General features: G+C 49.3%; 1 long non-coding RNA gene across 2 annotated transcripts; it reads left to right on the top strand.

Annotated features, from left to right (window-relative positions):
* The first annotated feature begins 743 nt into the window (after window positions 1-743).
* Window positions 744-26,266, top strand: LOC144280818 (uncharacterized). Of its 2 annotated transcripts, none has more exons than XR_013349257.1 (3): window positions 744-912; window positions 1,403-1,488; window positions 25,680-26,266. It is a non-coding gene; the product is annotated as an uncharacterized LOC144280818 (long non-coding RNA). The 2 variants fall into 2 exon arrangements; XR_013349238.1 differs by lacking the exon at window positions 25,680-26,266 and adding an exon at window positions 1,844-2,640.
* The last annotated feature ends 244 nt before the right edge of the window (window positions 26,267-26,510 follow it).

Below are 26,510 nucleotides of genomic sequence, written 5' to 3'. Positions count from 1 at the left end.
TGCAGTGTCTGTCCGACGGGGGCTGGGGTCTGCTGCGATCAGGACTGGGCTTCACAGGGGATCCCTGGGTGGCTCAGTGGTTTAGCGCCTGCCCTTGGCCCAGGTCGTGATCTCAGGGTCCCGGGATCGAGTCCAGCATCGGGCTCCCTGCGTGGAGCCTGCTTCTCCCTCTGCCTGTGTTTCTGTCTCTCATGAATAAACAAAATATTAAAAAAAAAAAAAGACTCAGGGCAGCCCAGGTGGCTCAGCGGTTTGGTGCCGCCTTTCAGCCCAGGGCCTGATCCCCGCATGGAGCCTGCTTCTCCCTCTGCCTGTGTCTCTGCTTCTCTCTCTCTCTCTCTCTGCCTCTAATGAATAAATAAAATCTTAAAAAAAAAAAAAAAAAAGACTCAGCTTCACAAGGCCAGGATTTTCAGACCCCAAGCACTCGGAGTTCTGCGGGGAGGCCCTCTTCTGAGTACTGTCTCTCTTGCCCAGAGCACCGCCGGGGACGCTGGAAAGCGCTTCTCAGAAGCACGTGCATGGCTTGGCTCCCTTCCTGAGAACAAGGCAGGAGGGTGAGGAGGGGCTGTCTGCTGCGGGAAACCGCAGGGAGCAAGTAGGGGACAGTGCAGCTGCGGGTTCCGCAGTCAGGGCTCCAGGAGTCTCTGCACGTGGGAGCCACCAGGTGGCACTGTGATTCTCCAAAAATGCTGCGGGCGGTGGGGGCGCGTGCGTGTGCAAGTGTGGACCTGTGCACACACGTGTGCTGGGTGAGAGACCGCTTCGCTCAGCTAGGCAGATGCGCCCTCGTCCTCCTCCTTTCACCCACACCCCCGCTGCCCTCCTTCTTTTCTGTTCTTGGTCAAAAATCTGCAGAGAGGAGCAGGACAGCCCAGCAGAGATCCCAACACAGACGTCATCACATCAAAGGTATTTCCCCACGTGCCTTGGGAAGAACACTGAGGTCCTCATACCGCCCCCCCCCGCCCCGACTCCCCCATCCTGGTCCCCGTTCCTCCCCAGGCCTGGACGGGCAATGCTTTGCTGCCTTCCGGGAAGTTGGCCCATCATCTGCTGCATAGTGTAGGCTTACTTGTTTCTAAAAAGGACTCTAGACAGAACAAGACCTCAGAAGAATGATTTAATGTCTCTCTTCGGGGGCATTTTGTCTCACACACTCTAGATCTAGAGAATACGCCCATGGGGAACGGTCCTCTTCCCCTAAAATCACACCAGCATGGGAAAACCCACCTGCCCCGTCTTTGTGTGAAGCAGTTCTCCTCGGAGGCCTTAAAACCCCGGGCTCCTCCGAGACCTGGGAGCACAGGCGGGGCTACAGCCCCCAGGAGGGAGCCTCGAAAACATCCTCTGCATCGCATTGATCTTGTTCTCTCTCCACCTGCTTACTCGGCACTAAAAGCCCCCCGCCGAGGCCTGCCTCCCGCCGATTCCAAATGCATGGACATAATGGACTCGTCTCCCCAGGACAAACCTCCAAGGACTCAGGTAAGGCAAGCCATATAGAAAACTGGCGGATGCAGGGGAGGCGGTGGCTGCTTTGGAAAGCAGCCCCCCCTCCCCGCCCCCAGGGTTGCTGAGCGCTTGAGCCCAGATCCAGACGCTAGGCGGCTGGGTGGCCAGGTTACGGAAGCCGCCTGGGCTTCCACCTCTAGGCCTGTGAGCTGGGATGGATGGCCCCGTGCACTAGCTCATTGCCAGCGGTGGCGATAACCTAGGCACACTCCCAAGGCCAAAAGGCCAAAGACCATACTACCGTGCCCGCGTGTGGGCAAGTACGCCGCCTGTGCACCGGGCCCCGGGCTCCCTGCTCAACACACGCCAATTTTCTTGATCCTCGCAGCGACCGCATGTTCAGACGTGGAGAGAGGAGCCTAAGCGAGGAGGGGCGGCACAGGATGCTGAATTGTCCGAGCAAAGCTGGCGGCAGGGGATGACCTGGGACCTTGTCATCTGTGTGGGGTTTGAGGGGGCCCGGCCTTGGGAGGGCTGGGAGTCAGGCGCACGGCCCCATTCTTCCCCTCGCTCTGGGCCGGGGAGGCCGCCAACGATGAAGAGACACCCCAGGAAGCTGGTGGCGGAGTCTCCGGGGTCCTTAACATGACCCTTCCCACAGCACCGCTTTCCAGGTGGAAACCATCATCCCTCAGGAGCCGGCGTGAGGGGCATTACTCACACACACTCGCACACACTCACACACACTCACACTCACATGGAGGGGTCTCCCTCCAGGAGACGCTTATTTTTAAGGGATGTCGTTAAACCACACATGTCATATCTGACCCTCGGGTGTGGCCTGGGAAGGTTCAGAGTGGCTGCCGTTTTACATCTGGAAGCTCCCACGTCTAAGGACCGAGGGGACTGAAACCCCGTGGCCCTGACCCCTTCTTGGGGTTGCATCCGGGGAGCCCCCAAACAGCACTGGCGGCTCTAGGCCGTGCCTGTTTTCTGACCCCCCTCGAGGCTGCCGAAGCCCTTATTATCCTCACACAAAAGTGGGCCTGGAAAAAGGGACGGGAGATGTTCATGTGCTTTTGCTCTGCGTGCGTGCGTGAGTGTGGGAACGAGGAGTGCGGGCGAGGCGGGCGCTGCAGCGGGGTTGGATGAGGCTCGCGGAGAGGAGGCCACGGTGGGGAGGAGGCCACGGTGGAGAGGAGGCCACGGTGGAGAGGAGGCCACAGTGGAGAGGAGGCCACGGTGGGGAGGAGGCCACGGTGGAGAGGAGGCCATGGTGGGGAGGAGGCCACGGTGGAGAGGAGGCCACGGTGGGGAGGAAGCCACGGTGGGGAGGAGGCCACGGTGGAGAGGAGGCCACGGTGGGGAGGAGGCCACGGTGGAGAGGAGGCCACAGTGGGGAGGAGGCCACGGTGGAGAGGAGGCCACAGTGGAGAGGAGGCCACGGTGGGGAGGAGGCCACGGTGGAGAGGAGGCCACGGTGGGGAGGAGGCCACGGTGGAGAGGAGGCCACAGTGGGGAGGAGGCCACGGTGGAGAGGAGGCCACGGTGGGGAGGAGGCCACGGTGGGGAGGAGGCCAAGGTAGCGAAGAACCCAGGGAAGAGTGAGCGGTGGGAGGGTGAGGGCCGAGGTCCCCCCCGCGGAGGACGATTCAGAGAGGAGCCTTTAGGAAGTTCTGGGAATAGAAATGCTAAAAGGAATACTTGGTCTGGTCGGAAGATGCCAAGCGTGCAGATGCAGGGGTCAGGCCGGGACCAGCCCCTGAGCAGGGTTGCCCAGGCGGCCCGGCCTCTTCCTCCCCTTCGTGAAGGGGAAGGTCCCTGCCCCAGGACTCCTTCCAACACCCCTCCTCCCAGCATGTAGCCCGGCTGCACCCTCCTTTTCAACCCTCAACTGTGGCTCTGTCCTACCCGCAGGCCCATCTCCGGCCGCCTCCACCTGGGCAGGGACCCAGGACCCTAAAGCCTTCCCCTTCCCTTCTGGAACCGAGGGCTTCAGGGTGTCCACAGCTTCCACCAACTCAGAGAAGGGAAGGCCCTAGAAAGACCGGGCTCCTCCCTTCCTTCCCCCACGGATTTTCCCAGCTGGGGCCCTCCTCACAATGGAGTGGGGCCAGGCCCCGTTGCTGAGGGAACCAGCGGCAGGCCCAGCCCCCTTCCCCGCAGAAATAACCAGAGAGGAGCAAGGGATTAACTGGCCCTCATCTCCAGGCCTCAGAGGCGGCTGGGAGCCCGGCCAGCGCGCAGTGGCAGCTCCCCATTGGCCCGGAGGAAGCAGGAGGTCACCGGCCGGGCCTACCTCTCCCTTACCCCACCTCCACCTCTCTCCTCAACCACAAACCCCCCAAAAAGGGAGACCACCAGGTCGCTTCCCTAACACAGGAAGGGAGGGCCAAGGCCACCTGCCCCGGCCTGGCTTTACCCACCCGAGCTCTCCCGCTCGAGGAATGGGAGGGCCTGGCTGCCCTGGCCAGAGACGCGATTTTGTTTGGGTCTGACTCACTGTCTGCCAACGTTGGCGGATACGAATCGAGCCCACCCTCCACCTGCAGCTGAGGCACGGCAGGTACACAGGTAAAGGTGTGCTCGGCACGGCACCTCCTGGCCCCCGAGATGGCCCCAGCGCGGCGGGGCTGAAGTCTCCAGCATGGCCTGGAAGGACGGTCCTTTAGTTCAGGGGTGTTCGTTCCTGAGTCTCACATGACGGTTCATGGGTCATTTGTTCCCAAAACCCACGCCCAGGTCCCACCCCAGCTCATGCAGTTTTGCTTGGTCTCGGGTAGGACTCCGGGGAAGGAGGTTGAGGCGCCCCGGTAATTGAGGGAGCCCCTTGCTGAGACGCCCCCAGCAGCTGTTTCAGAGATGCCACTGTCAGCAGGGCACCTGGGACAGCAGTTTCCTGGCCTGAGCACAGTGCTCTTCCTGCAGGGTTGCTTTTACAGCCTTAAGAACTATGTAACCCGGGGATCCCTGGGTGGCTCAGCGGTTTAGCGCCTGCCTTTGGCCCAGGACATGATCCTGAAGTCCCGGGATCCAGTCCCATGTCGGGCTCCCTGCAGGAGCCTGCTTCTCCCTCTGCCTGCGTCTCTGCCTCTCTCTGTGTGCCTTTGATGAATAAATAAATAAAATCTTAAAAAATAATAATAATAAAATAAAATAAGATCGGGGGCGCCTGGGTGGCTCAGTTGGCTCAGTGACCAACCCTTCATTTCTGTTTAGGTCATGACCTCAGGGTCATGATCCAGCCCCACGATGGCTCCTTGATCAGTGAGGAGTCTGCTTGGGATTCTCTCTCTCCTCTCCCTCTACCCTCTTCCCCAACTCTGCTCTCTCTCTCTCTCTCTCTCTCAAATAAATAAACCAAGTCATACGGGGGTGCCTGAGTGAATCAGTTGGTTAAGAGTCTGACTCTTGGGATGCCTGGGTGGCTCAGTGGTTGAGTGTCTGCCTTTGGCTCAGGTCGTGATCCCGGGGTCCCTGTGGGGAGTCTGCTTCTCTCGCTACCTCTCCTCTTGCTTGTGCTCTCTCTTTCTATGTCAAATAAATAGATAGAGTCTTTAAAAAGAGAGAGAGAGAGAGTCCTGACTCTTGATTTTGGCTCAGGTCATGATCTCAGGGTCTTGAGATCACGCAGGCTCCATGCTCAGCAGGGAGTCTGCTTAAGGCTCTTTCTCTTCCTCTCCCTCTGCCCCTCCCCCCTCTAACATAAATAAATAAATCTTTAAATGATTTTTTTTATTTTTAATTTTTATTTATTTATGATAGTCACACAGAGAGAGAGAGAGAGAGGCAGAGACACAGGCAGAGGGAGAAGCAGGCTCCATGCACCGGGAGCCTGACGTGGGATTCGATCCTGGGTCTTCAGGATCATGCCCTGGGCCAAAGGCAGGCGCCAAACTGCTGCGCCACCCAGGGATCCCAAATAAATAAATCTTTAAAAACAGAAAGAAGATCCTACAACATAGGCAGCTCTATGTCCTCTTCTCATTCCATTCATTGCAAGCTGAATGGCGGGATGGGCCTTCTACATGCTGCTGGACAACATGTGGATTGGCAGTGTTTTCAGCAGCCTATTTGGCAACAAGTATCAAGAATATTTTCAAATTATCACCCTTCAGCCCACTAACTCCATCTCTAGGAATCTGTCTTCAAAGAAAGATCAGACGCAGGCAAAAATGTATTTACAGAGACTTTTGTTGTTGGTGTCATTTATAGGAACCAAAATTATCAACCTCATAAATGCACAAAATGTATAGGGAGAGTTTAATAAACTGTGGTTATTCATGAGACCGAATACTCTGTTGATGGTTAAAAATCACTTTTTCGAACAATGTGCTCTGGCTCTGAGAATGATCCTTTCCACAGGCCCTCCATGCTTATCTTAGAGGAAGATCCTTCTACTGATTCTACTGTAACACTTTTGGATGCTCGAGGCCAGTGATCTTTCCTCTCTAGATCACCCATAGCATTTATTCTCCGTTTTGGCAGTTTATTCTTTTTATTAGTTTTTGTTTTGTTTTGTTTTGTTTTGTTTAGTATTTACTATGCACTACTTCTACTTGCTGTCTGGCGTGCGCGTGTACTAAGAATGCATGTCGAGGGTCCACGGATAAGGCAGTGTATATGGAAGATGGAGAGAGAACTCCGTAAACCACCGAGGGCCTAGGCCATGAGTTCCACATCTTCACTCTCTGTCCGCTCATCAGTGCCAGCTTGTCTGAAACCGAAATCATCTTCTTCAAATCCATTCCAATTCCACAAATCGGTGTTTGAGGATGTGCTTCCCTCCCCAGCAGGGCTCTCCTTCCTGCATTACCACTTGCTAGAGTCATAGCACCTAAACCATTCTCCTTTGGGACATTCAGGTTCGAATTCTGGAGCCACTGGCCATCAAACCCTATCACTGTTCCAATTTTTTGTGAGTCTTAGTGTGGGGCCTCCCGTTCCCATCACTGGCGTGCCACACCGTGAGCTCATCGCTTCCCTCCTGAACAGCTCTCTTTGCTGGGCCATCCACTTACAGCCTGTCGTCCCTTCAAACTAACCTGTGTCCAGCCACTTGTCAAAGTCATTTTTATCCTGTCACTTCTACGCAGAAGCCTTCAGTGGCCCCTTTCAATGGACCATTACTAAATGACATGCTAACTTATCCTGACACATGGGTCTCTCTTTAATTCAACCTCAACCCATCCATCTTGTGGGTTTTTTGTTTTTTTTTAATCACACAACTTGTTATCCCTGCCTCCTTTTGAAGTGTTGCACGCACCAACTCCTGTATTCTGGTGACTTCTCTTGCTCACTGGGCCATGTTGGATAATTCACATAACCTCTTTCATCTCAGCCCCATCATTTACAAAGTGCGGATAATACTAATAATATCTTCTTTGAAGGATTGTTGTGAGAACAAAGCAGATGCATGAATGCAAAGACCATCATTGATTTGTTCAGTTTTGCAACCAGGACAGAGCTTGGCCAGACAGCCCGCAGCTGCACCAGGCAGCATCAGCTGAGGTGGGTCAGTGGGGTGGGAGGATCTATTTCCAGGATGGCTCGCGATGGCTTGCTCCCATAGCTGGCGGGGTGGGGTTGTTGGCAAACTCGGCTGGGGTTATGGTCCTGGAGCCTGAGTCGTTCTCCCATTTGGGCTTCCCATGTCATTTCCTGTCAACTGGGTTTTGAGAGTCAAGCAGAAAATGCCAGTCTTCTTAAAGGCTAGGCCTGGAAATAACTAGCACAGCATAATGTCCTCCACAATAATGCATTTGTCAAAGCATTGGCCCAGCAAAGTCATGGGCCAGCTCAGATTCAAAGTGTTGGAGCAGGAGACTCCACCTCTCCAGGAGGGCCGGGCCTGTGCACCCTTGGGGAGGAAAGAAGTGATGGCAGCCATCTTTTGAGACAAGATACCATCATACCATCTTTGTGATTCCATACTTTGGTTTTTAGGATTTTTTATTCATCCGTTTGAGAGAGAGAGAGAGAAGGAGAACACTCGAGAGAATGAGCGAAGGAGAGGCAGAGGGAGAAAGCGAAGCTGACTCCCCACTGAGCAGGGAGCCCGATGTGGGGCTCGATCCCATCCCATAGCTTGTCTAGTAGAGATGCTCAACAAATATTAGACAATTACTGAACTCTTTTTTTTTTTATTTTAATTCCAGTTCAGTTAATGTAGTGTTATATTAGTTTCAGGGGTACAATATAGCGACTCAACAATTCTACGTGTACTACTCAGTGCTCATCACGATACGTGCACTCTTCATCCCCCTCACCCCACCCACCTCCCCTCTGTTAACCAACTGTCTGTTCTCTAGAGTTAAGAATCTTGTTTTTTGGTTTCTCTCTCTCTCTCTTTTCTTTTCCTTTGCTCATTTGTTTTGGTCCTTACATTCCACATGTGAGTGAGACCCTGGTCTTTGCCTTCACAGCTACTGAACTCCGAAGGCCTGTACCTTTCATCTGCCAAACGGTCCCTGGGATCGTGGCCTTGAATCGTGAGGTGGCTTCTTCCCGGTGTTCTGATTAGTTATGACGTTCCAGGTGAATAGTAAGCTCTTTGAGGGCAAGGCTCCGAGCTACCATATACATTTTGGTATCCCTCCCCCACCCAGACCGACACCCAGTAGGTGCCTCCACATGCAACCCTTGATTTCCTTTTCTGCACTGGCAAGGGAATAGACGAGTTGCTTCCACTGAATTTTTGTCCAATGAAAGGCTCACTAGGCTCCAGGGAAGTTTCAGAGAAACGGTCTCTTTGTTCTGCAGCCCTGTGCAGAGCTGGGGCCAGAACCTTCCAGAGGGGGAGGCTCAGAGAGGCAGTCGCAGACGGGGGACGTGGGGAGGAAATTCCATCCCAGACCCTCATTTCCGAAACTGCTCTGTGATTAGCCCGGCCTTGCGCCGGCCTGGGCCAGAGGCAGAGAAGGCCGGCCCCTAGGTCATAAAAGCACTGGGAAAATACAAATGCAGCCCCTTTACAGCCTCAAACAGGAGGTTCAAGGATCTGCTTTGTTGTTTGTTTATCTCTCAGACTGAAGCCAATTACTCAGGTTACTTTTTTTTTTTTTTTAAGTTTACTAGAGATTGTATTTTAAGTGCATTTCTTCTCAAAAAACAGGCCTCTACTGCACATTTTTTTCCCCCTTTGGTTCCAAGGGCTCAAGCCTGGTCTCCGGGGCTGGGAGGGCAGGCCTGGGGTCACATGTCAGAGGTCAGGGGCCCCCTGATTGTTCCCAAATGCGCTTCCAAGTAACCATAGATTTGAACTTTGCATTGTTGTGGGCCCCGGGAGAGAGAGAGACCCGGGGGAGGGGGGAGGCCTTCTGTGCGTTCAAAGGCGGCTGCTCTGGTTTCACTGGGCCCAGGTTTCCATCCTGAAGCCGGTCCCCAGGGGAGGGGGGGGGCTCCCGTGGGTGGGGGTGGGGTGTGATCCAGGGCCGCAAATCCAGAGCCAAAACACCCAGGTCAGCGTCAGAGGCTGCAGATTCCCCGACTGCTTTCTAAAGCCCAGAAAGCCAGTAGAGGTTGTTCCTTGCCCAGAACCAACCAGTAGCTACCCACTTCCCAGCCCAGGCAGTATGCGTCAGGGGTAGCTAAGTGCACGGGGCACCTGGTAGCTCAGGGGTGGAGCACCTGCCTTGGGCCCAGGGCCCGATCCCAGGGTCCCAGGATCGAGCAGGGAGCCTACTTCTCCCTCTGCCTGTGTCTCTGCCTCTCTCCATGTCTCTCATGAATAAATGAATAAAATCTTTAAGAAAAAGATGTGTAGCTAAGTGCAGGGCGCGGAGGTTCAGAAAGGAACCCCAAGTTCTGGCCTTACCCCAGGGTAGCAGGTGTTCGCTAGATAATACATGTTGAAGAGGAAGTGAAAGATCCCAGACCCTCCCTCCAAACATGTATCTCCACTGACTGATAAATAGGATAAACTTATGTCTATTGATATGGAACAGGGTGTAAGATCTATTGTTAAGTGCAAAACACAAGCTACAGAGTAATACCGCGGTGTATGGCCCCATCTACATACGGGACACGCACACATAGGAGAAAAATGGGAGAAAATAAATTAAAACGTTGATAGTGGGCATCCGGGGGGCTCAGTCAGCTCAGCTCATGATCTCAGGGTCCTGGGGTGGATGTCCCCCGCACCCCACCCCGCATCCCCCCCATCCCCTGCTGAATGGGGAGCCTGCTTCTCCCTCTGCCTCTGCCCTTCCCCCCAACTCATGCTCTCTCTTGCTCTCTCTCTCTCAAATGAATATTTAAAATCTTAAAACAAAACAAAGACGTTGATAGTAGTATCCCTGAGTGGTGGGATTTCAAGCCATTTTTTTCTTTCTTTTTCCAAATTTTAGAATTTATGTACACAACACATATATTCCTTACATATTTTTAAGAGAAAAATCAATGTCCATAGTTCATAAACCATTTCTTTAGTTACATGTTTTTCCAAAATGTGGTTTAAAGCACCAGCATCATCTGGGGTGACTGGATGGCTCAGTCAGTTAAACATCCGGTTCTTGGTTTCGGCTCACGTCATGATCTCAGGGTGGTGAGATCGACTCCCACTTGGGGCTCCACGCTCAGCGGGAGCCTGCTTCTCCCTCTCAGCCACCTCCTGCTTGTGCAATCTCTCTCTCTCAAATAAGTAAATAAAAAAAAAAAATTTTTTTTTAAAGGCACCAACATCAGATTCAGAGAGCTTGCTAAAAAGGAAGGTCCCTAGGCAAGAACCTGGAGAGGGAGCCTGACAAACAGCATTGTAAACTCCCTCCCCCGACAACTGTAAGGGCACATCTGCTTTCTTCAAAGGTACTGGCTCTGTGACGAAGCATCCATGTGTGCCCCCTGAACCCTGCGGCCCTGGTCCTGCTTTCCTTGCCGCCCCTCCGCCCTTCCTGCCTCCTTTCTGTGCATCCTCAGGAACCAGAAATAGCCCGTCAGCCCTGACAACATCGACCAGGCCCTGCTCCTCCGCTTGCCCCTGACCAACAGTCCGCAGACAGAGCATCACCCTCCCCTCCTTTCCTTGATGTACTCTTCTCTTGGCCTCACTTCCCTTTTCGGACCAGAAGGACTGACTGCACACGCTGTTTCATAATTACCTAAGTCAAGTGAAACTGCAACTGTAAAGCACAATGTGTCCGCCAGCCGGCCGAGGGGCAGCAGCATGGCAGGTGGGCCTGACCCAGCTCCTTGATAGACATGTGATAGTGGGGTGGGTCCTGAACCTCTCCATGTCTCCGTTTCCTCTGTTGTAACATGGGGACAGTCCTCCCCACGTGGAGCACAGAGTGGCTGCTATGAGGCTGAAAGAAGCTCACGTGTATACGCAGAGGATCTGGTGCGTGGCAGGTGTCTGACAAAAGTTGCTATTACCAACCTGCACCAAAAACTCTTGTACAAAGTCGGAGACAGGCTTCCCAAACTCGTCAGTGAGTTTAGAGATAATGCACATTAGTAAGTCTCCCTCCCAGATATTCCAGATTCGTCCCTCTAAGGGGAGGCCCCAGGAAACTGACACTTAGCAAGTAGGCCAGGTGATTCTGATCACACCTTGCAGGTCCCTGATCACACCCAAAGGGACACTAGTCTAGATTTTCATCAACAAAACAGAAATAACTACAATGACCGGTCCCCCTATTGAGGCAGTTCACACTTAAGCAGTCAACCATCCCCAAACTTCACAGGTTGGCTGGCGTTTGGTGGATCTGAGCTGGGCCCAGCTGGCCGTGGTTCCAGGCTGGGGTCTGGGTCCAGGTCTGCTCCACAAGTCTTTCATCCTTCCTGGACCAACGGATACGCCAGGCATGTCCTTTTCATGCCACACTTGCCAACATTCCATTGGCCAAGCAAGCACATGACTCCCAGCATCAGTGAGGAGAGGGACAGATCCTGTACTTTGCCCCAGAGACATGAGTGAAACATAAAGCCGTATCTCTATACGCCAGGAATCAACAAACTATCACCTGCAGGTCAAATTGGCCTCCAGCCGGTACAAGAATGATTTGTTTAAGTTTTAGGATTTGTAAAGAAGGTGCCTGGTGGCTCAGTTGGTTAAGCATCTGCCTTCAGCTTCTGCCCTGATCCTGGGATCGAGCCCCGCATCAAGGGTTCCCTGCTAATGGGGAGCCTGCTCCCCCTTCCTCCCTGCTCATGCTCTCTCTCACTATCTCTCTCTCTCTCTCTCCCTCAGATAAGTGAATGGAATCTTTTAAAAAAAGGGGGGGGGGGGACACCTGGGTGGCTCAGTGGTTAAACATCTGCCTTCGGCTCAGGAAGTGATCCTGGAGTTCTGGGATCGAGTCCCGCATTGGGCTCCCTGCATGGAGCCTGCTTCTCCCTCTGCCTGTGTCTCTGCCTCTCTCTCTCTCTCTGTGTCTCTCATGAATAAATAAATTAAAAAAAAATTTTTTTTAAAAGGAGTTGTAAAGTAAAACAAAATGAATAGGAACAGAAACCATATGTGGCGCATGAAGTCTAAAGTTTACTATCTGGCCCTTTAAGGAAAATGTTAGTTGATTTCTACCACAAATCATCAAAATGTCAAGTCTTTTTTTCTTTTTTTTTTGTTACACAGCATTGCTGCACAAATAAAGATGAGTAATTACATATTTTTGTTTGTTTTTAAATTAAGAAGGATTTCATCCCACTTTTGATCTTGGGGTCATGAGTTTGAGCCCCACATTGGGTATAGAAATTACATTTAAGAAAAAAACTACTACAGCTATCAGTTTAGTAAGAAGGATTTAAAAATGTTTCTAAGACGAGGCACCGGGGTGGCACGGTTGGTTATGCATCCGACTCTTAGTTTCAGCTCAGTTGTGATCTCAGGATTGTGAGATGAAGCCCCGCATCCAGCTCCGCGCTCAGTGTGGAGTCTGCTTGGAAGTCTCTCTCCCTCTCCCTCTTTCTGTCCCACTCATGCCCTCTCTATCTGTCTCTAAAATGAATAAATCTTTTTTTTAAGATTTTATTTATTTATTCATGAGAGACAGAGAGAGAAAGAGAGAGAGAGAGAGAGAGAGAGGCAGAGACACAGGCAGAGGGAGAAGCAGGCTCCATGCTGGAAGGTGGAACTCGATCCCAGGACTCCAGGATCATGCCCTGGGCCGAAGGCAGGCACTAAACCTCTGCACCACCCAGGGGTCTCCTAAAATAAATGAATCTTAAACACACACACACACACACACACACACAAATGGTTCTAAGCCACGAAGCAGGAATGATGGAGAAGGAGCAGAAAGTTAAGGAAAGGAGAACGGGTCTTGGAAGAGAAGTGTCCTTAAGGAGGAAGGGACAGTGGTGAAAATATGTTGGAATCTGGTCAAGTGGAGAAGAGGGGATGGCTGGGAGGGGTAGGATTGAGGAGTGATGCAGTTGTCAAGGAGAAAGAGGACAAGACAGGATTATGTGGGTCCAGGAATACCCAGCTACTGAGTGGCAGGGCAAATCAGCAGAAGAGGGTACTGGTGTCCTAGGAGTGGAGGGCTCGGGGTTTTCTAGGGGACCTTCCAGGAATTACCAGACTGTGGGGATGTGCACCTTGGATTATTTTTGACTGCCTACGCTATTTAAGAGATCTATGGGGAGGGGGATCCCTGGGTGGTGCAGCGGTTTGGTGCCTGCCTTTGGCCCAGGGCGCGATCCTGGAGACCCGGGATCGAATCCCACGTCGGGCTCCCGGTGCATGGAGCCTGCTTCTCCCTCTGCCTGTGTCTCTGCCTCTCTCTCTCTCACTGTGTGCCTATCATAAATAAATAAAAATTAAAAAAAAAAAAAAGAGAGAGATCTATGGGGAGAGAAATTAAGTCATAGAAAACTGACACCACCGGCTCTCCGGGTCCACGGGACAGCACAGCCTCCCATTCATGGCAGCGCAAAGGAATTGTGCACCCCGGAGAACAACCATCTCTGTGAGTCAAACTCTCACCCGAACCAGTTTTACCATCTTACTGATTTCCGCATTGACAGACGAGTTAAATACAATCTTTGACACGTGTCTATTTCATAGCTGGATGAAAGTCATAATTTTACCATTAAAAAAATTTTGCTTTTAGCGTTATCTAAGGGATGTCACCTGGCAGTCACCACAGCCCTGTGAGACCATCGCTGCTGTCAGTGTTACACCCCCATTTGGAGGATGACATCACTGAGAAATTCAAAGCTTATTTATACGCTGGCAGGGAGTGGCCGAGTCAAGGCAGGGACCTTGGGGGTCTTCTTCTGACTTCAAATCTCCTATTCTTTCCACAGCTGAGTTAAAGAAAAAAAAAACTTGACAAAAACTAAAAAAAACAAAAACAAAAAACTTGGCAGCCCATCACATTATTCATTTGCTTGTCATTGAGGAGCACAGGAGCTGTGACTTAGCAAGCAAACGGGCCTGGCATTCTTGGGTACATGATGGTTCATGTGCAAATGCTGGGAAAGAAGCCCCAACAGCGCAACCGCTTGCCCTGCCAAGAGGAGACAACATTTGAAACCAATAGGATTGTGGCTGAGGACCGTCACCAGGAGGAAATGGGTCTCCACTTACTCTTTGCTCCCCTGACAGATCATCAAACCAAAATTCTCAATAGCTGAATGTCTCACAAGTCCCTTCCAAAGTCTTATTGTTTTGTTTCTGCCACAAATATATGCCCCCCCAACCCTCCCCCATATGTCAGCGTTTCAGGTGATTTCACTCTGACACATTCTGCATTTTTCTCAGCATGATCACTTGTGTTCCACGAGAAGTCCAACTTTTCATGAACGCCGATGGTGGATGAGCTAGACATTTACAGGGCACTTGACAAATGTTCCCTACGTAACGTCACCATCCGCAAGCTCTGCAGTCGCTCAATCAGCAAATGTTCAGCAGAGAGGTATAATAAGGTTAGCAACGCAAATATGACAACAAAACAAAACTGGATCTCCGCCTCGGTAGGGAGGTCTAAGGGAGAGACTTTCAGGCAAACAGACCATTGCAACACAACATGCCAATCAGGAGTTGGTGTGCGCACGGAGAAACCTGCCCCTGCGTGTTTGAGAGAATCGTGCAAAGTTTAATGGTGCTAGAATTTGCACTGAGACTGGAAGAAGCAGCAGGAATTTGCCTGGAAGAGAGAGGAGGAGGTGCCCAGAAGCTTCTAGACAGAGAGCAGTGCAGTAACAAAGGGGAACGGAGAACACAGGGTATCTAGGAGGCAGAAAACAGTCCAGGGTGGTTGTAGCAATCAGTATGTAGGGAAGAATTCCAAATATGAAACCAGACAGGTGGGCCAGAACAAGTCATGGCAGACCAGGATGTGGAAACTTGCCTGCAGGCCGTAACTGAGTCATTGCAGCCAGCAAGGGCTGAGCACACGTCCTGCACAGAAGTACCCACAGGAGACCTCCAACAGAAGGCAAGGGCTCCAGCAGGCAGACAGTCATACCCCCACTGATTGAATCAACACCCGAAAAAAAGAAAAAAGAAAAAAAAAATGAATCAACACCCGAATGTCCCACCCCTGTCCAAATCCCCAAATACCTTCCATGGCACTTGTCTTTTGGGACAATTATTAGGACTATTATATTTGCTAGTCTTTTGGGCTGTTTGGGCTCTTATAGCAAAATACTACAAACAGGGTGGCCTGTAAACAACAAAAATTCATTTCTCACAGTTCTAGAGGCTGGGAAGCCCAAGGGCAAGGCAGTGGCAGGCTCAATGGCAAGAGCCTCTTTCCTCATAGACAGCCATATGTGTGCCCCCCCATCCCCCACCCGTGGCAGAAGGGGCAAGGAAGCTCTCTCGGGCCTTTCTTGGAAGGCCACTGATCCTATTCCTGAGGACTCCACCCTCCTGACCTAATCGTCTCCCAAAGGCCCCATCCCCAATAACATCTCCTCAGGAGTTAGGATTCCAACCTATAAATTCCAGGGGGTGGGGGGCGTGCACATTCAGACCAGAGTGGTTCTCAAGAGGGATACTCAAGTGAATGCGCAGTTGGTTGGTGTAGTCCTAAGTACTTTCTGTCACCGGATTCTCTCTTCTTGGTCTGAGGTCTCCAATCCTTTATCACGATATTTTAAGTTGGGAAGGAAGAAGGCGAATGTCCCATGAACCAGAAGGAGGCCAACACTGTCATGGCAAAGTAAACTGTCAACATGGCCAGAAGCCAACAGATGCCCTTGCCATCCTTGTCTCCAGGTCTTTGGAGAAGCAAACTGGCAGGATGCAGATGACCCCCCCCCCTGGAAAATGTCTCCAGGGACCTCGCAGGGCACACTTCACTAAGTCCCTACCCTTCCCCATCTCCCTCTGCCTGCCCCCCACCCATCTCCACCCTCCCTGCCTCTCACCCTTCAGGAGGAGAAGTCTGCAGTAGGCGTATTTCCCTCTCTGACATCTGCATCCACAGGGAGCTGAGGGAGAGTCTGCAGAGATAGAAAGAGAAGCTTTCTCTTCTATCAGAGAACCAGAGCAAGGAAGTCTGCTCCCGAGAGAGGGCCTGCCTTAGCTGTCTGACAGCTTCATCTCCCCTGGGTTCCTAAACATTCCTTTTATTTTAATGTGCTGCCTCCTTATTAAGTATTGTTGTAAAGAAACTGAATTTTGGGTAATTGGGCAGTAGCAGCATCTTTTACAGCAAAACACATATCGCCTGTTAATAGTGTCTGTGACAAACACCACAGGGGAGAGCCCGGGGGTTCTCAGCAGCAAAGGGGCATTGTAGCCCTGTATCCTGTCCTTAACGAAATTCTCACTTCTTGATTCTTCTTCTATTGATTCTGATGTCAAAAAGAGAGGGGAGGAGTGGCTCAGTCAGTTAAGCATCTGACTCATGATCTCAGCTCAAGACTGCATGTCACGGTCCTGAGTTCAAGCCCCGCGTTGGGCTCCCTGCTGGGCATGGAGCCTACCTAATAAAAAAAAAAAAAAAAAGAGAGAGAGAGAGAGAGAGAAAGAGAGAGAGAGGAGGTGGGGAGTGTATACCCATCCTTCCATAAAGCACCTCGGGGGCTCCAGCATCACCTAACCGTTGGGGGTGATGTTACAGCTGGGGCCACCCAGCTCATCCCCGACACCATGGCCCATCACTACCACTCATGCACCCCTCTCTTCTCAGACCACGTCACTAGTGATTCTTCAGGGATTTTCCAGACCCGACTCCTTTGGCCTTTAACCCTGCATTTCCCCGCAGGAGCCTGCATTTATTGTTCCTGCAAGCTGAATGTTTTTGAAGGCAGCACCCATGTCTCCCTAGTATCCAGCCCAGGGTTTGACAGGCTGTATTAGTTTCTATTACTGGGTAACAAATGTCACAAAGGAAGCCAGTTAAAACAGCACCTATTTATAAACTCAGTCCTGTAGGTTAGACTTAGCTGGGTTCTCTGCTCTGGGTCTCACTTGGCTGAAAACAAGATGTTGGCTGGGCTGGGTTCTGGGGAAGAAACAGTTTCCAAGTTCATTGAGGTTGTTGGCAAAATTCAGCCCCAAGCAGCTGCAGGACTCAAGTCCCCATTAGCTTGTTTACTATCTATATGGGGTCAGTCTGAGCTCCTGGAGGCTCCTCTGTTCCTTGCACTTGACCCTCTCCATCTTCAAGCTAGCAAAGGGGCAGCAAATCGTTCTTATGCTTTCAGACTCTCTGCTCTTAGGGGGCTCCTGTGATTCAAATAGGCCCACCCAGGCTGTCTCCCTTTTGAGTTACTCTAAGTCAACTGATTAGTAACCTTCATGACACCTGCCAAGTCCCCTTTTCCCATGTAACGTAACATAGTCAGGGTACAGAATCTCATCTTATTTCCTGACCTTGAAATTAGGAAAAGGAATGGAGTGGGAGTTGCTTTATACTTCTTCCTACCACAACGGTCTCAGAATATATGCAAGAGCAAGAACCATTGAGGCAGCAGAGCCTCCACCTGCGCAGCTCTGACTGCTACCACCCCCCTTGGCAGGACAAGCCCTGACCTGGCCTCCTGACCACCTGACCACTGTAGACCTAACTGGGCACCATGATCCTCGTTGGGGCACCTCACGTACATGGTGGCAGGAGCTGAACGTCTCCCAGACCACAGTTGATCATGTGTACAAATCCTGAGCTTACTTAATTAACCCACAAATGCCCACCAGCCACACTCAGAGATTTTGCTCTCCTAAATTGGGACAGGCTGGTCAAGGGTCTTTCAGCTTTAAAAATGCCCATTTTAGGGGCATCTGGCTAGCTCAATCGGTAGAGCACACAACTCTTGATCTCAGGGTCTTGAGGAGGACCCCACATTGGGCATGGAGCTCACTTGAAAAAAAATTAAAAACTAAAAAAAAGATGCCCGTTTCTCCTCCACCGACCACATCCCCTAAGCGCTTGGACCTGGGCTGGATTGGGGTCTTTGCTTGATAGTAAAACTTTTCTTAGGTCTGTTCCTTGCTTGTTTTTGACCAGAGCTCTCCCAGCATCCTGATCTGATGTTCTTTTACCCAGTGTCATGTTCCCTATCCTGCACCAGGCCTCCATCCCAGCCCTTCTGCACCTCCTGCAGGTCTTTCTTCCCCTCCACGAGAAGATGTGGGAATCTCCCACTCCTCCTCTAGAAGCTACCATTTCTGTTTCTCACCCTGCTCTCTGTCCCCTCTGCATCTCAGGTGCCTGGTAGGGGTAGCAATCAGTAGCCATCTGTTCATCGAATGAATGAATGAGTGAAGAATGAATGAATGAATGAGCCAGTGAAAGCATTTCTTTTTTTTTTTTTTTCAGTGAATGCATTTCTAATCTCCTACTGTTCTTTACCATCAGTACCTTGGGGCTACCCTCTGGTTATGGGATCATTCATTTATTCATTACTTAACCCTAGGGATACAAAGAGGAACAGAATAAACATTTGCTCTGAGACTATTGGAAGAATTTGTGCTCAGTAGAGGATCTGGGGCATTTCCCCTTTGGGATAAGCTTTGCCGGCCCAAAGGTGTCTATAAATTCAGCATCTAGGAGTACAAGCCACTGTCAAATGTAATCATTAAGATTTCAGGTCTGCCAAGGCAAAAGTGATAGGATTCCATTCTTTTGTGAAATACAGCATTCGTATTGTTTTCCACTAAAAGAGACACTTTAAATTTGCTTCCCACCAGGTTTGAAGCTGGTGGCTAATGTGGCTGAAAATGTTATTGAGCCCAGGGAGGAAATCCAATGCCCTGGGGCCGCCGGGCTGAATGGCAGCCTTGTTTCCAAGGGCATTCTCCTTTGTCTGCCTGGGCTCTCAAATGACATGTTTGGACACAAAGCCTCTTAGGTAGAAATTACTACATTTGCAGGCGTTCCTAATTTGGAGTGAGGTTTATTTTTTCAAAGTCTTTGTTCAAGATTAAGCTTCAGTGAAGTTTTATAGCTGAGTTACAACTCTCATTTGAAAATAGGCTTTATTATGATATTTGTTAGTGTTCTTGTTAATTTTTTTTTTAAGGTTCCTCTCCGAAAGAGAGCCACCCCTGCATTGAGATTTTCCAGCGAGGCTTTCACTTTCTTCCCATCGAGGTCATTTTCTTAACCTCTGGGAGATATTTATCTTCAGGAGTTTAAAACCTTTCTGTGTAAGGAGAGCAGAGGGGAGACAGCTGATAGGGCCTAGGAAAGTCAGAATCCTTGGGGAATTTGGGGAAAGAAAGATTATTTTCTTAATGACTATTATTCTCAGCTCCATAGATTAAGTGTTTCCTTAGCTACAAGGACAGGTTTGGGCCAACGGTCCTGGGAGCTTTTGTATTTGAGAGCCAATCTTTGCCACTCGCCCACTGTATTGCAGTATAATGTTCTAATTTTCCATATTCTTAATGTTCTAGTACTAGGGACTTGCTGACTGGGGAGAGACTGCCCCCCCCCCCCCCCCCCCCCCGCCCGGTCTAGCCAACCCTGAAAGATAGCAAACTACTCTCCTGGGAGCACTCATTCAATGTGCAAGCTACCCAAACCAGAGCCTGTAGTTTTTTGTTTTGTTTTGTTTTGTATTTTTATCCATTTATTTGACAGAAAGAGAGAGAGCGCACAAGCAGGGGGAGTGGCAGGCAGAGGGAGAAGCATGTTGCCCACAGAGCAGGGAGCCTGATGTGGGTCTGGATCCCAGGACCCTGGGATCATGACCCGAACCCAACGTAGCCACTTAACCCACTGAGCCCACCCAGGAACACCCAGAGCCTGTACTTCAAAGCACCTTCTATATGGTCCTTACAGTCCAGAAGGTGGCATTCCTCTGCCCCAAGTATCTCAGGGCCTAGGGACCAAACCACTAATGACAACCCCAGTGCTCCAGAGCCCATGGAAATGTTCAAACGAACCAATCCTAAACCCGCCTACCATGCTTACACGGCCTTCACCGTTCCTTCCCAGAAAACCACAGTACAGGCTCTCATCCATGCTTTCCCCTGCCCTTTCTGGCTCCTGACCACCTCTGGGGCCTCCCGTGTGGCCCCATGTGGCCCCGTGTGGCGTGGTATCCCTCCTACTTCTAGGGAACAGCAAGTGACACGCTGTCTCTTCAACGGCCATTGTCTCCTCATCTTCTGGTCTCATCCTCCCTAATAGTCACACAATCCACATTTTTAAAACACCAGCAGTGCTCTCAGACCCACTCGCACAAAGTAAGAAAGAAAGAGAAGTACAGGCAAGACCCCTAACAACCACTTCGACCCAGAAGGCCAGAGATGAGGGGAATCTGTGCAGGAGGAGAGGGAAGGTGACCAGTGTTTTCTGGCTCTGGTCATGGTCTGGGTCAGCTTCATCAAGAGCTTGTAAACTCATTTTGCTAATGGGTAACTAAGACTCAGAGAAGGTAAATAATCTGTCCAAGGCCACGAAGCCACTCTCGTAGGCAACGAGGCCACGACTAACTCATTTTTGTTTCATTAATTCTCAATGCCATTGCCAACTCAACCCCGAGCTTTTTGTCTCGGCCCCTACCATTCACGCTCCCCACCTTGTGTGGGAGCTTCTTTGGGGTTCTATCCCCAAATAACTTCTCTGTTCACCAAATCCCCTGAAATACGAGGATGAAGATTTATGGCACCGTGCTTCCTTCTGAAGGTACTTCAAGCAACCATCCAGGGATATTTCTGAGTATCTGCCTACCCTCTTCTCTGAGCTCTATGCAATAGAGGACAATCCTGAGCATGATGTGATCTCCACCTGGGCAATTTACAATCTAACCTGGGATACACAGCTAACACAGGGACTGACCAGACAGCACAGGGGATAGTCAGCTGCCAGATTGTGTGGCACACGGAGTGCAGGAGAAATTGAGGACTTCTTGAAGTGGGTAAAACTTGATTAGGACCTTGAAGGATGGGGAGCAGTTGGGTAAAGAAAAAGATAAAAGGATTATTTTTTAGACAGTATGGCAGTTCCTAGAACATTAGAAATAGCATTATCACATAGCCAGCGATCCCACCTCGGGGTATGTCCCCACAGGAATCAGAAGTAGAGACACAAAGAATATTCATTCATAGCAGCATCGTTCACAATCGCCAAGAGGTGAAAGCAACCCAGGTGTCCATGGATGGAGGAATGGTAAGTGTGGCGTATACTATCACTCAGCTTTCCAAAGGGAGGAAAGTCTGACACGTGGGGGAACCTTAAGGACATTATGCCAAGTGAAATAAGCCAGCCACAAAAGGACAAATACTGTGTGATTTCATTTATATAAAATAGTCAAATTCATAAAGGTTGGAAGTGGAATGCTGGGTTGCCAGGGGCAGAGGAGAGAAGAAAATGGAAATTTAGGGGCACCTGGGTGGCTCTGTTGGTTACACGTCTGCTTTCAGCTCAGGGCATGATCTCAGGGTCCTGGGATCGAGCCCCATGTTGGGCTCCCTGCTCCATGGGGAGCCTGCTTCTCCCTCTCCTCCCTGCTCATCTTCTCTCCCTCTATGTCTATTGCTATCTCTGTATCTCTCAAATAAATAAGTAAAATCTTTTTAGAAAGAAAGAAAGAAAGAAAGAAAGAAAGAAAGAAAGAAGAGAAAGAAAGAAAGAAAGAAAGAAAGAAAGAAAGAAAGAAAGAAAGAAAGAAAGAAAGAGAAAGGAAAGAAGAAAGAAAGAAGAAAGAAAGAAAGAAAGAAAGAAAGAAAGAAAGAAAGAAAGAAAGAAAGAAAGAAAGAAAAGAAAGAAAGAAAGAAAGGAAGAAAGAAAGAAAAAGGGAAATTTATTGTTTAATAGGTTCAGAGTGTCTATTTGGGGTGACAAAAAAGTTCTGAAACAGATACTGCTGATGCATCCCCAACATTGTGACTGTACCAACTGCCACTGAACTGTACACTTAAAATGGTGAAAATGGTAAATTTCATGTTATATATATTTTACCACAATAAAAAGATTAATTTATTTTTGTTAATTTTTGAGAGAGGGAGGCGTGAGTGGGGGGTAGGATTGCAGAGGGAGAGGGAGAACCTCAAGAGGCTCCGGGTCCAGCACTGAGCCCCATGTGGGGCTCGATCCCACGACCCTGAGCTCATGACCTGAGCTGAAATCAAGACTCCATGCTTCACTGACTGAGCCACTCAGTCGCCCCCAAAAAATTAATTTTAAAAAATATTTGCTCTAGGGATCCCTGGGTGGCGCAGCGGTTTGGCGCCTGCCTTTGGCCCAGGGCGTGATCCTGGAGACCCGGGATCGAATCCCACATCGGGCTCCTGGTGCATGGAGCCTGCTTCTCCCTCTGCCTGTGTCTCTGCCTCTCTCTCTCTCTCTCTCTCTCTGTGTGACTATCATGAATAAATAAATAAAATATTTAAAAAAAAATATTTGCTCTACCCTTTTAAGTGTCAAACCTTGAAAACATTTGTTTTCAATAAAAATTTTCTCAGATGGCACATGCCCCTGCTCTCTTAAACAGAGCAGAGCAATTGTGACCTAAACATCCCCTGAGGTTGGTCCACTGTGGGCAGGACGGACACCAGCCGATCTCCGACGTGGTTGCGGACAGTCGGTTGGACGAGTTACGAAACTCTCTGGCACTGCCTGGCTGTCTGCTACTTGGACTGTTTGCCACTTTCCCCGTCTCCTTCCCGGTTGCCTGCATCTAGCAGGTCAGCACTTCTTTTCACACTTGACTTTTTATGTTTTAGATCTACAGTGAGCTGAGAAAGCAGAGAGGCGGGTGTGTTCCAATGAAGTGCGATCTAAGCATTAGCGGGCTCCTCACCAAGTGGGTGGGAGCTCCCGTGCAGGCCCCGGACCAGCCTGGGTGCTGTGCAGGCACGACGGCTGCAAACCCACGCCCCGTGACGGCACAGCACGGGTGGCTCCTCACTGCCATGGAGCAAGTCCAAATTCACCTCACGGTCTGACCCCAAACTATTGGGCCAAATCACCGCCTGCCCATCCTCCTGCCCTCCAGACCCTTACGTGATATTCATGGTCACTTGCGTGACCCCAATACTCCAGCTACTGGCATATCTCCAAATTCTCACAAAGGTTTCTCGTTCTTTGTAGTATGTCTTTATGAAACAATGCACTCCTCGAGACCAAATTCAAATATCACCAGGGTTGGCCCTACGCTAACCTCCACCCCAACCTCTCCCCCCATCCTAAAATCAATCACTCCCTCCTCAGGACCTCCAATGTATTTGCTCATATGTCAGGTGATTTTTACATTAAGAACTGGCTGCAGGACACCTGGGTGGCTCAGTGGTTGAGCGTCTGCCTTTGGCCCAGGGCCTGATCCTGGGGTCCCGGGACTGAGTCCTACATCATGCTCCCTGCATGGAGCCTGCTTCTCCCTCTGCCTGTGTCTCTGCCTGTGTGTGTGTGTGTGTGTGTGTGTGTGTCTCTCATGAATAAATAAATAAAATCTTATTAAAAAAATAATAACTGGCTGCTTTCTCAGAAGGAGGCTGTGGGCAGCGCAGGCATATAGAAGGCCATTCTCAGAGCACTGAATTCTGGTGAACTGCCTGACTCCCCTGCTACAAGACAGTGTCTTGGTTTTGTATCCCAGAGCCTTGAAAAGGGAGACATTCATTAACTGTTTGCTAAACTGGAATGAATTACGGAGAACACATTACAGATTAAGCACCTATATTTAGATGAACAGAGAAAAGGAGATAGATAAGAGGAGATTTTATTGGAATCAATGAGAAATGTAATCAAATTCATATTTATGAACTTAGAGATCCCGTCAGTATGTGAAAGTCTAATGGAAAGATATTTTGAGGCAGAAGTAACACCCATGGCCCTTGCCTATTGTAGGCATGCCCCTTCCCACACGTCCAAGCCCTTTGTACCCGTCCCAAATAGGAACACACATGGAGTCTGTAGACTTGAAACTCCCTATCCATGAGTTTTTCCACTCTCCTATCTTCATAAAGTGCAGGGGATCCAAAGTATTTTGAAAGCAAAATATTCTGCATGTATCTCTAATGTAGCCCTCATCACCTTGGATTATTACTACTATTATTATTCTCAGTTGAATTTTCTTTCTCCCCAGCCTAACTAAACTCCCTAAGAGCAGGGCATTGTGCCTGCCACATGATAAGTGCTCAACATTTCAGTGAAGAATCACATGGATGGATGCATGGATGGATGGATGGACAAGTATTTTCTTTTCTGCCTCCCTAAGTATATCTTCCTCTTAAAAGACATCAGCCTTTGCGGGTAAAGAAAAAGGCGAGGAGGAGATTTGCTCAATATTTCCACCTGTTCTTTCCAAAGTAGTATTTGTAAGCATATTTCTAAAGTGTAATTTCATTTATATATTTTTATTTTTTTTTAATTTTTATTTATTTATGATAGTCACAAAGAGAGAGAGAGAGAGAGGCAGAGACATAGGCAGAGGGAGAAGCAGGCTCCATGCACCGGGAGCCCGACGTGGGATTCGATCCCGGGTCTCCAGGATCACGCCCTGGGCCAAAGGCAGGCGCTAAACCGCTGCGCCACCCAGGGATCCCTCATTTATATATTTTTAAATAGGTAATATGCTCAGAAGATATAAAATTGATTTAATAAAATTATATGGTTGAAAGACATGCAACTGAAAATTTCTACCCGGTTCCCATCCTCAACGTAAACACGGACAACTCTCTTGGGTGGCCTTCCAGAGATCATCGTAGCTTATGAAAGGAAGCCCTTTTTTTTTTTCTTCTTTAAGCAAATGGAAGTGCACCACATACCAGCTTGTCTCAACCTTGGCTGTACATTAAAATCATCTGGGGAAGCTTTTCAGAAAGCTTAAATCAGAATCTCTAGGGGAGGTACCCAGCCATCAGGATTTTTAAAAATTCCCTGGGTGATTCTGATGTGCATCCTGAGTCAAGAAGCGCCACATACACATTGCTCTGCAGACTACTTTTTGTTCCCTAACAATATGTCTGTCTTCAAGATCCTTTCACACCGATACATAAAAATGCCTTTTCTTTTCTTTTTAACTGCTACGTAGCGTTTCACTGAAAGACGAGGGCATTTATGAGGTTCAGCTTGTTTCCAATATTTTGCTCTTCCAAGTGTTATAACAAATAACATCTTACATCTGTCATTTCGCGTGTAGACCTATATGTCATATATATCGCCAGTGATGGATCCTGATACGTGTTGGATAGAGTTCTGCTCTATCACATCAGTGGGTAAAAAAACAAGGACATTTGCAATTTTGCTAAATATTTGTGATTTTGCTCTTCGCCATTTTACAGAACATTTTGTCCTAAAAATTTGATAGGTGTTACCAACTGCCCTGTGAGGATTAATCATTGAACCAGGTTCACAAAGAGTTTTTAAAGTGGAAAAGCGTGATTGCATTTTAGAGCTGTATACACCAGGGCATACCTACTGTACTTGGGTTTCCATTTCATAAAGTGAGTAGAGACTGAGGGAAGCAGATCTTTTTGTTGTTGTAGTAGTTAGGGTTACCAGTGTCTTTCCTGAGAGGGATGGTCGGCTGCTCAGGTTCTTGTTCTTTCTTGCCATTAAAGAGTTTTGTTCTCAGAAAGGAAACAATATGTGCTCTTTGATGTGGCTCAGAGAAAAGAGGCCAACACCACATTTTAGAATGCTTGGTGGAAGAGCATCCAGAAGCGGCTCTTCTGAAGCAGCTCACAGAGCTATGGCTCAAAGAAGAGAAGTTTTTAGAGCACTTGAAGAAGTTCTGACTCCAGAGGAATTCACTCATTAAACACACACACACACACACACACACACACACACACATCACAAAAGCCAATAACGGAAAACTCAGGCACAATTATTCTCCCTCTAAAAAAAAATTTTTTTTCATTCTCTCTCTAACAGGAATAACTTTCCAGCCCCGGTGGATCTTTACTTTGAGTTGCTGCCAGAAGCCGAAAACAGTAAATGAAGCCTTGAATCAGAAACACACTCTTATCTAAAAGCATGTGTTCCTAGGAGCAGAGAACAGCACCCTTCTGGAACTTTCCACGGTCTTCTTCAGTTGAGGAGTCTGCCCTGTAACCTCAGTCCCTCCTGCTTCCTTCCTTTGTCTTCCTTTCTGCTTTTCCTCTGAGAGACAGACAGACAGGCACAGAGGGAGCCGGAGATAAACACAAAGAAAAGGATGTGCAGACACAGAGGGAAACAGAGAAAGATTTTCCTTCGGTTAGGACATGTTTTTATTTTATTTGATTTTTTTAGGATTTTTTATTTATTCATGATAGATACAGAGAGGAATGCAGAGACAGAGAGGGAGAAGCAGGCTCCCTGCAGGGAGCCCAGTGCTGGACTCGATCCCAGATCCCCGAGATCACGACCTGAGCCGAAGGCAGACGCTCAACCACTGAGCCACCCAGGTGCCCCAGGACATGTTTTTAAAATAGCTAGCAGAAAAAAAAAAAAAATAAAAAATAAAATAGCTAGCAGGACAGTGCTCAAAGAAATGGACCATAATAAAATAGGTCATGTTCATATCAAATTGGATTCCATGCCACTCCTATATTTCCTGAAGAAATTCAAGCATCATTAGTCTTTGAATAGTCTATCAGTTGAAGTTCTTTGATAGAAAGCACTAGAAATTGGCTCATGAACTGAAAGCCAAAAGGAAAAGGTTGCTTGAATGATACTGAGCTGCTCACAGCGTTGAAAGCGGGAACCAGGACAGATCTGGGG

This window comes from Canis aureus, chromosome 1 (assembly GCF_053574225.1).
Source record: "Canis aureus isolate CA01 chromosome 1, VMU_Caureus_v.1.0, whole genome shotgun sequence".
NCBI classification, from domain to species: domain Eukaryota; kingdom Metazoa; phylum Chordata; class Mammalia; order Carnivora; family Canidae; genus Canis; species Canis aureus.
This window is presented reverse-complemented; position numbering and strand designations above follow the sequence as displayed.